The sequence below is a fragment of the Sapajus apella genome, unplaced genomic scaffold, assembly GCF_009761245.1.
Source record: "Sapajus apella isolate SASKATOON/1434 unplaced genomic scaffold, GSC_monkey_1.0 scaffold145, whole genome shotgun sequence".
Classification (NCBI taxonomy): Eukaryota; Metazoa; Chordata; class Mammalia; order Primates; family Cebidae; genus Sapajus; species Sapajus apella.
Genome location: NW_022437085.1, coordinates 2,530,956 through 2,542,578, shown reverse-complemented (window position 1 = coordinate 2,542,578; position 11,623 = coordinate 2,530,956). Strand labels below are relative to the sequence as shown.

At 38.1% G+C, this 11,623-nt stretch overlaps 1 long non-coding RNA gene across 1 annotated transcript; it reads left to right on the top strand.

The window, feature by feature from the left end:
• The first annotated feature begins 7,642 nt into the window (after positions 1 to 7,642).
• Positions 7,643 to 11,008, top strand: LOC116540872. Its single transcript, XR_004264620.1, has 3 exons — positions 7,643 to 7,735; positions 10,482 to 10,487; positions 10,998 to 11,008. It is a non-coding gene; the product is annotated as an uncharacterized LOC116540872 (long non-coding RNA).
• The last annotated feature ends 615 nt before the right edge of the window (positions 11,009 to 11,623 follow it).

The following is an 11,623-nucleotide window of genomic DNA, read 5'->3' as shown; positions in this document are numbered from 1 at the left end:
AAAAACTTGTGAAAGACTTGTGGCAACAAATGGCACCTAAGTGGATTTTAAAGATTAATGTGCTTCTCTTAGGAATATGAAAGTATATATAGCAATGAACTTCCAGAGGTAAAAATGACATTGAATATTACCTGAATCAATTTCCTAAATTTCAGATGACAGAACTAAGAGAACTAGAGAAGCAAACCTGCTTGCCAAAATTCACACAGCAAGTTAGTGCAGAGTCAAGACTAAACTTCAGGCAGTGATTATAGTATTTCATGTAGACATTCCTCCCCCATTTTACAACTGTAAATAAAGTGACAGCAAATTTCACCTTGCTACACCAAAATAAAGAGGTAGTGGAATATTTGAAAGAGCAAACCTTTGCAGTCAGACAGGCTTCTATGGGCTAGTAGCCCTGTCCTACTGCTAAGTAGCCATGTGAGCTTTGTCAAATTACTTAATCTCTGGGAGACCCAGTCTGTACTTGTGAAATATGGATAAAGACACCTAACTCAAAAAACACTCCTGGGATTAAATGCGATAACACGTGTAAACTGCCCAGTGTGATGCATAGGCAGTGATCAGCAAAATGACAGCTCCAGTTGTTGACATTGTTGTTATTTCTAAAGGAGTTATCCAAAATATCAGGTTCTCTTGTGCTGGAAGCCTTTGTTTTCACAGCACTAACTATTGGACTGGGAATCAGAAGCAGACACAAAGCTTCAAGCCTCTATTAGTTGAGGCTAGAGCCCAAATGAGGATAAAGTTGTTCCGTGATTGTATTGTGCTGCAGGGAGGAAATATAATTTGATTTACAAAAATTCAATTGAGGAAACTGTTCTTAAACCTACCTGCATAAAACAAGGCACATATGCACAGCAGTAATAGCACATAGAGGCACTTCTGCTAAAAAAGCATCTCCTAGTAAAGTGAAAAGAATGTACACAGTTTTAGCCTCCAGCTGGGTAGCAAATTTCAGAATACTTCCCGAACAAAGGCCAGTAAGCATGAGGTGTGTCATGTTTGATCATTAGGTAGTTCGGCTGGAAAAAAGATAACATGTACCAAGACAGCAAGGGCTGTCAGATATTCCGTGCAGTGCTTGCAGAATTGGGGTTCTTTTATTTGCTTTCTCAGATTCTCACCCGAACTTCCTTCAGTTATCCACAGAATGACCTCAGGGACGCCCAGCTGGATTTTATCTCATCTCTTTCCATTAGCTCCCCCATCCTGCCACCAGCTTTTCTTTGCTTTAGTGATCAATAGCGAGATCTCTTTCTATGAAAAATAACAAAGCCCTCAACATTGCCATTCTTCTAGTGGCTGTGGTGGGATCAGCCCCAGGCCAGGAAGCCAGAGTTGTGGCTATTGATTTGATTACAGCTCTGGGAAGAAAGAGGGGAGGACAGCTTCTTGTACCGCTGTTAGATTAGGAACTAGTGCCATGACTAATCTGGATCCTGAGTAGAAACCTGAATAATTGATAGCATATACAGGAATTGAGACACTTGTGAAGAAATAAAAAAACTTCAAATTCACTTGTCGTATCCAATGATTCCTCTGATACTAAATAAGTAGTTCGTTAAAGTTTGACTTGTTAAGTATGCCATGATTGTTTTTCTTTGGAAATAAGAGCAAAACTAGACAGTTTCAAATGTCTTCTTAAGACCACTAGTCTAGCCAGTGGAGAACATGGCCAGAGTCCGCTGTTCACTGGCTGGAGCACTAGGGTGCTAGAGACAGAGAAGTTGTGCTCCCTTAAGCTGCACATGGTTTTGTTGGGACAGTTAGAATTAGGATAAGTCTGCTTGCCATTCAACTCCAATAAGATATTCAGAAAGATATTACTACATTTGCTGAATACAGCATCTCACCAAAGGGGCAACTCCAGAGAGCGCTATTCAAATCCCATATCCAAGGGCCAAGAAAATTCAAGTGGAAACAATCTTGGAGGGTTTTCATGGAACTAGTTTATTTGGGGCTGAGTTTTTAGACAAGGAAAAAATTCCTATCTGGGCTTCTAGTTCATCATCTATACATGAGGTGGATAAAATAATCCCCAAGGTTTTGATTAATTCGAACATTGTATCCATCCTGTTATAGTAGCTCCACTTACCAAGCGATTATGACATGCTAGACAGTATACTAAACAGTTTGCATACCCAATCTCATTGAATCCTTAAACAACTCAATGAAGAAGCGAGTATTACCTTCCATTCCCACCTTAAAAAAAAGGAAACTGCAGCTCAGAAGATAAATTTACCTTCACAGCTGGTAGATGGCAAAGTGTGATTTGAACTCATTCCTCCCTGAAGCAGACCCAGTTCCTGGCTTCATAGAGCTCTCAGTTTGGTGTATCTGATTTACAATTCCATTAGATCATCTCTTCATTTCTGTCCTGATAGTCTTTGCTAAATATGAACAGTGCTGTGACAGATATGAGTCTTCCTGAGCTCTGTCCTCATCCAGGTTCCCTTATCTCCAAGAGAGCTGGCATTTACTAAACCATTAACAGTGATTACGTGAGATTCTGGGTTCCTTGAAAAAAAATTATCAGGTCACAGAGAGCAGAGTCCTGATAGAATGGGACTGGGCGCACACGTACTTTGATTAGAAGATGGGAGGCGGGGCAGTCAGGCTTGGTTGGAGATCTCTAATGTAATTCCTTAAGCAGTGGGAACAAAGGTTAAATCTGAGGACATCAGGAAGGTATAGAAGCCAGCTTATGGTCATTGCTATAACAAAAATTTCCCACTTCTCATTGGCATAACACATCAAAAGTGTGTCTTTTTTGTGTCATTCTCCAGTACAGAACTGCAGGAGAGCTCTGCTCCACTCAGTCATTGGGATTTCAACCTCCTCCATTTAGTGACTTTTCCGTCTTCTGGGGTCTCACTGTCTTCCATTAGATCCTTTTGGCAACTTAAAAAACACAGAAGACATAACCACTCTTAAGCTGTTTACCCAGGGTGTGACCCAAGCCACTTTTGCTCATTGCAGGGAATTAGTTACATGGGCCACCTAGATGCAATGGCCTTGAATAGTCCAGTGTGTATTCAGGAAGAAAAAAAGAACATAGATTTTGATGGGCACATAGCATTGCCTTTGCCATTAGAGAAAAGAGAAGGTAGGGAGAAGACACAATGAAGAAGGTGACAAAAAGCTTCACATCGTAATCGTTAATTCCCTTTTGCTCTCAGATCAAGGTCTGGGAGGGCATATGCAATAGTAGGATGGCAGTGTCACCCAAATCCAGGTGTCACCGTTCACGTTATACCCTTTACAAATGGCATCTTCTGGAACACAAGTGTATGTCTTTGTCTTTAAAAAATGGTTTGGGGTTGCTTGGGACTTTGGGGGAAAATGTATGCTCAAAGTATAATTTTGGGGCTTCTTCAGAGACTAAACCAGAAAGCAGAATACAAAGTGGCAGAGAGCACTAGTAGTACAGTGACAGGATTTGATTTAAGACCAGCGAGACAGATGGCGGTGTGTTTTTTTTAGAAGTAAACCAGGAAACAACAGATTTGCAAACAAATTTTAACTGCTATAATTCTTCTAATGCCCCCCATGAGCAACACAAGTCACTGTGAATAAAATGTTTCTTTAAGGCAGCTGTACCTCAAGTGTTTTCCTTTCTACCTATTTAGAAGGAAGAGAGGCCCACTGCAATGATAATAAAATAATCTCACCACTAATATTATTGATACTGTGACCTCTACTCTGGTCTCTGAGCAACTGGAATTGGTGACATCTATAAAAGAAGAACATGAGGACAGCATAGGAAAATGTGTAAAAAAGTTTGTTTTACTTTCTGGGAGAATGAGGGTGGTTTCTGGCCTGGATCCTCATTCTGAAATGTAAGAATAAGCAAATTGAAGCATACATGCTTATCAGAGAAATATTTTCTCCCTTGGAATGGCTTTAATCCCAGTGGAATATTTGAAATAACTGCTCACTTTAAAAGAAGAAGAGAAACACTTCGCTAGTAATTTGCTGCTTCATTCGTATTAGGCTGTATACTCTGGTGGACCATCTAAAGCCTGCCACCACAATCTCACTTTTGCCCGTGGAGGTTATAAACATCCAGTTTTCATGAAATACATTTCAATGAATTTACTGGCTGCCATTGTGAGGAAGACCATTTTCCTGAATATTTAGGTTTGGAACTTCAATGATCAACTCGTTCCCACCTCATGTTCACCCAGCGGAATCTTTAGGGAATAGAACGGAGAGTGAGAAAGCTGTTGGTGGGAGCAGGTGAAGGCCAGGGTGCTTGTGAAAGATCCCCAAGGACAGATTTTACTTATCACAAACTCTGCTCAGATATTATTTTATTTTCCATTGTAACAGCTTCCCAAATAGTATTACTGCCTTTAAACTCTCCTTTTCAATTCATTCTACAAAATAATGCCAGATTGCCTTTTTAAAAGAACAGTTTGTCTCCTGTCATTCCTCTGCTCTAAATTATTAAATCATCTGAAATGTCTAAGATGATAAAACCAAATTTGCTAGCTATATATTTAAGGCTTTCCATATTTGGGGCTCTGCTTACCTTTTTAGTTTTACCTATCTGCCCCTCCAAATAATCAGCTGAAGTCTTGTCAGAATATGCTCTGGAATATCTTACCTTTAGACCTTCACTCTCACTGCGCTCTTCAGAATTCTCTTCTTTCTTTCCCCTCTCCCTAGCCATTGTGAAACCTACTCATTCTTCAAGTCTCAGCTCAACTTGTACCTGATCTTTGAAGTTTCCTTGAGTTTCCAAGTGAAAAGGAATTACTTTTATGTGTGCCTATAGCATATTGCTGGTACCCATATTTGACATTTATGTTATTCTGCCTCAAGTGTTAGTTTGTTATTTACAAGTCTGTCACTCGTCTGTGAGGAATCCTCAAAGACAAGGGCTGTATCTTTTTCATCTGTATATCTTCCACAAGACAGCACAGTGACTGGCTAAGAAGAGGTACTTGAGGAATGCTTGGTGACCTGGACTGATAGATTCCTCATTTTTCCCTTGTGATACAAGTGGTGATGGCTTGCTTATTGTGGCCACCAACTACATTTCTGCCAGTGAGGTCACAGGCAGAGGGTCAAGATACTCCCTTTCTGTACAGAAGCAATCGGGCTGAAAAAGCCATCAGGCACCATTTATTATAAAGTTATTATAAGAACAGCTTAGTGCGTTAAGAGGGAGGTTTGCAGAAAACTTGGGTCAACGTATATTCACCTTGTCACCTGCCAAGTTTCATTTTGTTTCTGTCTTCATTATTACCTATCTCAGGATCAAACATATATTCCATGCTTTCTAACTGTCCTATAGGTGGTGCTGTTACTTCTCTCTAGTTTGGGAGACTGAATATGCACCTAGAAAGATAGATACCATAACATATAGCATAATAGTTAAGATAAAAAGAATCTGGAACAAGACTGGCTGGCTTTAAATCATTCCTGCACCATGTACTAGCTGGGTGATCCTGGAAAATTTGTTTTACCTCTCTGCGATTCAAATTGCTCATATGCAAAAGGGCATAATAGTAATAGTAGTTGTCTTAAAGGGTTATCATAAGGATTAAATGAGTTGCTATACATAGAATGCTTAGTAAGTGCTTACAAATCGTATTATCACACAAAAATACAAAATAAGATAGTGTGGCCTAGTGTAATGAACAAAAGCTGTGGAGTCAGAAGACCTGGGTTATATCCTGACTGCTGTTCATTCACCTTGGCCAACACATATAGCCTCTCAGATTCTTGGTTTCCTAACTATAAAATGAAGTGTGGAACTAAATAATATACGATGTTCCTTCCAGCTCTAAAATGCTAGTGTTCAATATTGAATACAAGCTTCTTCCCCAGTAAGAGATGGTTTATTAAAAAAGAAAAAGAGAGAAAAGAATGTAATTCATATCTGCCAAGAGAGATTTTTCTTCTCCTTTTATCATTGGCTTCTGATAATCAGAAAATAATCACATGTATAGGAGTTTATTTTTATGCTTCCTCTCTTGACTTTCCATCTTCCAGTCACCATTTCACCACTGTTAAGGAAAATGAAAGCCTTCAAAAACAAGAATTCTTAAAAGCCACTGGTTGCAAAACAGCAGAAGTGATTTTCTAGTGCAGAGATTCAGCTCAGTGCAACTTTACTTGGAGATAATTTCATGTAATTAAAAATGCAATCTATCCAAAGAGGAATCTTCTTTTTGGAGAGAAAGGTTTTATTAACTAAACTGTTAATTGATATGAAGCTTTAAAATCACATTCTTTTTAAGACCTGTAAAACAAGATTGAAGTGAGCTTGAATGCAGTTACCATTTACAAGAATTTAATAACATCCAGTTATTAGCCCCGATGAAAGAGACATGCACATCTCAATGATTCCCAGATTCCATTTTCAATTTAGTTAACACTCTGGCAACTCTCTCTCCTTCTGCAATCCCCACCTACCACAGCAAAAATAAAGTGAAAGGAGGTATATATTTCCCCAGTTTTTACCTCTCCTTGGCTTTTAAAACTTGATTGCTTCACTTGTGAATCCCTCCTAAGGACCCATAAAGGCTGATCAACCGTCACTGCAGGTTGGCATATGTCCAACTTCTCTCTTTAAGGTGTTCGGACAATTCAGAGTGACAAGACTCAAAGGTAAAGAAGTGACTTTTCGTTGAAAGCATATTTCACCTTAAAGATACTGTGGTGGGAAGCTATCTGGATGCTGTTTTTATAGATAAAAATGGTCAGATATTGACAATTTTTTAGAAGTATATATATATATATTTAATTGTACTTTAGGTTCAGGGGTACGTGTGCAGATCATGCAGAATTGTTCCATAGGTACATACATCGGCAATGTGGTTTGCTGCCTCCATCCCCCTGTCACCTATATCTGGTATTTCTCCCCATGTTATCCCTCCCCAATCTCCCTATTCCCTCCCCTAGTCCCCCCCACCAACAGACCCCAGTGTGAGATGTTCCCCTCCCTGTGTCCATGTGTTCTGATTGTTCAACATCCATCTATGAGTGAGAACATGTGGTGTTTGGTTTTCTGTTCTTGTGTCAGTTTGCTGAGAATGATGGTTTCCAGATTCATCCATGTCCCTACAAAGGACACGAACTCAAAGTTTTTTATGGCTGCATAGTATTCCATGGTGTATATGTGCCACATTTTCCTTGTCCAGTCTATCATCGATGGACATTTGGGTTGGTCCCAGGTCTTTGCTGTTGTAAACAGTGCTGCAGTGATATTGACAGTTTTATGAGTCTACCTAATAACAGTGAGGCCTGGATCCAGATACACACTACTGGCTAATTGGCAGGGAAATGTTCATTCATGGCACTGGTCATTATTGTTTGGCACAATGGACAGGGTCTTGAATGGCAGGTTCAGTGAAATTGTATTTTTCTTTTGTTTTCAACTTGTATTTTAAGTTCAAGTGGTACATGTGCAGGTTTGTTACATGGGTAAATCATGTGTCATGAGGGTTCAGCTTAATTTTGTCACCTATGTAATCAGCATAATACTCAATAGGTAGTTTTTTAATCCTCACCCTCTTCTCACCCTCCAACCTCAGGTGGGCCCTGATATCTATTGTTCCCTTCTTTGTGTCTGTGTGTACTACAAGTTTAGTTCCCATTTATAAGTGATAACATGCAGTATTTAGTTTTCCATTCCTGCATTTGTTAGCATAGGATGATGGCCTCCAGCTCCATCCATGTTGCTGCAAAGGCCATGATTTAATTCTCTTTTGTGGCTGTGAATTATTCCATGGTGTATATATACCACATTTTCTTTATCTGGTATGCCATGGATGGACATCTAGGTTGATTCTATGTCTTTCCCATTGTGAATAGCACTGTCATGAACATATGCGTACATGTGTCTTTATGGTATAATGATTTGTATACCTTTGAGTATATATTGAATGATGAGTGATGAAATTGCTGGGTTGAATGGTAGTTCTATTTTTAGTTCTTTGGGAAATCCTCAAACTGCTTTCCACATTGCCTGGACTAATTTATATTACCACCAACAGCATATGTGTTCCCTTTTCTCCACAGCCTCACCAACATTTGTTGTTTCTTGACTTTTTAATAATAATAATTCTGACTGGTGTGATATGGTATTGCATTGTAGTTTTGATTTCCATTTCCTTAATGATTAGGGATATTGAGCATGTTTCCATATATTTTTTGGCCACATGGAGGTCTTCTTTTGAGAAATGTCTATTTATGTTCATTGCCCATTTCTTAATGGGGCTGTTTGTTTTATGCTTATTGATTTTTCTAAGTTCCTTGTAGACCATAAATATTAGACCTTTGTTGGATGCATAGCTTGCACGTATTTTCTCCCATTATGTAGGTTGTCTGTTAACTCATTTGATAGTTTCTTTTGCTTTGCAGAAGCTCTTTAGTTTAATTAGGTCCCATTTGTCAATTTTGGGGTTTCTTAGGAATTATATTTGGCATCTTTGTCATGAAATCTTTGCCAGGTCCTATGTTCATAATGGTATTTCTAGGTTGTCTTCCAAGGTTTTATAGTTTTGGGTTTTACATTTAACTATTCCATCTTGAATTGATCATTGTACATGGTGTAAGCAAGGGGTCCGGTTTCAGTTGTCTGCATATGGCTAGCCAGTTATCCCAGCACCGTTTATTCAATAGAGATACCTTTCACTATTGCTTGTTATCGTCAGCCATGTTGAAGATCAGATAGCTCTGGGTGTATAGCTTTATTTTTGGGTTCTCTGACTCATTCCATTAGTTTATGTGTCTATTTTTCTACCAGTACTGTGCTGTTTGGGTTACTGTAGCTTTGTAGTATAGTTTGAAGTAAGGTAATGTGATGCGTCTAGGCTTGTTCTTTTTGCTTAGGATCCCCTTGGCTATTTGGATCCATTTTTGGTTCCATATGAATTTTAAAATAGTTATTTCTAATTCTGCGAAGAATGTCATTCATAGTTTAAGAGGAACAGTATGGAATCTGTAAATTGCTTTGGGCAGTATGGCCATTTTAACAGTATTAATTCTTTTTATTCATGAAAATTGACTGTTTTTACATTTGTGTCATCTCTGATTTCTTTGAGCAGCATTTTATGATTCTCATTGTAGAGATATTTTACTTTCCTGGTTAGCTGTATTCCCAGGTATTTTATTCTTTTTGTGGATATTGTGAATGGAACTATGTTCTTGATTTGGCTCCAAGCTTGGATGTTGTTTGTGCATAGGAATGCTCTAATTTTTGAACATTGATTTCTGTATCTGAAACTTTGCCAAAGTAGCTACAAGATCAAAAAGTTTTAGACAGATACTCTGGGATTTTCTAGGTAAAGATTTATATCATCTGCAAACAGGGATAGTTTGACTTCCTCTCTTCCTATTTGAATGTCATTTATTATTTTTTATTTCATATTTTCTTTTTTTTAAATTTTACTTTAAGTTCTGGGATACAAGTACAGAATGTGTAGGTTTGTTACACAGGTATATATGTGCCATGGTGGTTTGCTGCACCTATCAACCTGTCATCTAGGTTTTAAGCACCACATGTATTAGCTATTTGTTCTAATGCTCTCCCTCCCCTTGCCCCCCACACCCCAACTAGTCCCAGTGTGTATTGTTCCCTTTGCTCTGTCCATGTGTTCTCAATAGTCAACTCCCACCTATGAGTGAGAACATACAGTGTTTGTTTTTCTGTTCCTGTGTTAGTTTGCTTGGGATGATTGCCTCCAGCTTTATTCATGTCCCTGCAAAGGACATGATCTCATTCTTTTTTATGGCTGCATAATATTCCATGGTTTATATGTAACACATTTTCTTTATCCATTCTATCATTGATGGGCATTTGGGTTGGTTCCATGTCTTTGCTATTGTAAGTAGTGCTGTAATAAACATATGTATGCATGTGTCTTTATAGTAGAATGACTCATATTCCTTTGGGTATATACCCAGTAATGGGATTGCTGGGTCAAATGGTATTTCTGGTTCTAGATCTTTAAGGAATTGTACACTGTCTTCCACAATGGTTGAACTAATTTACATTCCCACCAACAGTGTAAAAGCATTCCTATTTCTCCATAGCTTTGTCAGCATCTATTGTTTCTTCACTTTCTAATAATTGCCATTCTGACTGGCATGAGATGGTATCTCATTGCGGTTTTGATTTGCATTTCTCTAATGATCAGTGATGTTGAACTTTTGTTCATGTTTGTTGCATAAATGTCTTCTTTTGAGAAGTGTCTGTTCATATCCTCTGCCCACTTTTTGATAGGGTTGTGCGTGTTTTTCTTTTAAATTTGTTTAAGTTTATTGTAGATTCTGGACATTTGACCTTTCTCAGGTGGATAGATTGCAAAAATTTTCTGTCATTGTGTAGGTTGCCTGTTTACTCTGATGATAGTTTCTTTTGCTCTGCAGAAGCTCTTTAGTTTAGCTAGATCACATTTGTCAATTTTGGCTTTCATTGCAAGTGCTTTTGGCATTTTTATCATGAAGTCTTTGCCCAGGCCTATGTCCTGAATGGTATTGCCTAGGTTTTCTTCTACGGTGTTTGTTGTTTTGGATTTTGCATTTAGGTCTTTAATCTATATTCAGTTAATTTTTGTATAAGGTGTAAAGAAGGGATTTAGTTTCAGTTTTCTGTAAATGGCTAGTCACTTTTCCCAATACCATTTATTAAATAGGGAATCCTTTCCCCATTGCTTGCTTTTGTCTGATTTGTTGAAGATCTGATGGTTGTAGATGTATGGTGTTATTTCTAAGGTCTCTGTTCTGTTCCATTGATATATATGTCTGTTTTGTACCAGTACCATGCTGTTTTGATTACTGTAGCCTTGTAGGATAGTTTGAAGTCAGATAGCATGATGCCTCCAGCTTTATTCTATTTGCTTAGGATTGTCTTGACCATACAGGCTCTTTTTTGGCTCTGTAGGAAAATTAAAGCAGTTTTTTTCTAATTCTGTGAAGAATGTCAATGGTAGTTTGATGGGAATAGCACTAAATCTATAAATTACTTTGGGCAGTATGGCCATTTTCATGATATTGATTCTTCTTATCCATGATCATGGAATGTTTTTCCATTTGTTTATGTCATCTTTTATTTCCATGAGCAGTGGTTTGTAGTTCTCCTTGAAGAGGTCCTTCACATCCCTTGTAAGTCATATTCCTAGGTATTTTATTTTCTTTGTAGCAATTGTGAATGGGAGTTCAATCATGATTTGTCTATTGCTGGTGCATAGGAATGCTTGTGATTTTTGCATATTAATTTTGTATCCTGAGACTTTGCTAAAGTTGCTTATCAACTTAAGGAGCTTTTGGCCTGAGATGATGGGGTCTTCTAAATATGGAATCATGTTATCTGCAAACAGAGACTATTTGACTTTCTCTCTTTCTATTTGAATATGCTTTATTTCTTTCTCTTGCCTGATTTCCCTGGCCAGAACTTCCAATACTATGTTTAGTAGGAGTGGTGAGAGAAGGCTTCCTTGTCTTGTGCCAGTTTTCGAAGGTAATGCTTCCAGATTTTGCCTATTCAGTATGATATTGGCTGTAGATTTGTCATAAATATCTCTTATTATTTTGAACTATGTTACATCAACAGCTAGTTTATTTAGAGTTTTTAACATGAAGGTTGTTGAATTTTATTGAA